We start from the raw sequence: 338 nt of genomic DNA, 5'->3' as shown, positions 1-338 counted from the left end.
CGCCTGGCTAATTTTTGTATTTTTAGTAGAGACAAGGTTTCACTATGTTGGCCAGGCTGCTCTTGAACTCCTCTCCTCAGGGGATCCACCTGCCTCGGCCTCCCAAAGGACTGGGATTACAGGCGTGCACCACCTTACCCAACCCCCTCCCACACACATTTTTAAAAATAAGTTGAGGTCATAGCACACGTTTATTTTATTTATTTATTTATTTTTTAGATGGAATTTCACTCTTGCTGCTCAGGCTGAAGTGCAATGGTGCAATCTCAGCTCACTGCAACCTCTGCCTTCCCAGTTCAAATGATTCTCCTGCTTCAGCCTCCTCATTTTTTAATCTC

The sequence above is a fragment of the Colobus angolensis genome, unplaced genomic scaffold, assembly GCF_000951035.1.
Source record: "Colobus angolensis palliatus isolate OR3802 unplaced genomic scaffold, Cang.pa_1.0 Scaffold207, whole genome shotgun sequence".
In the NCBI taxonomy this organism is placed as follows: Eukaryota; Metazoa; Chordata; class Mammalia; order Primates; family Cercopithecidae; genus Colobus; species Colobus angolensis.
Note: the sequence above shows the minus strand (reverse complement) of the source record.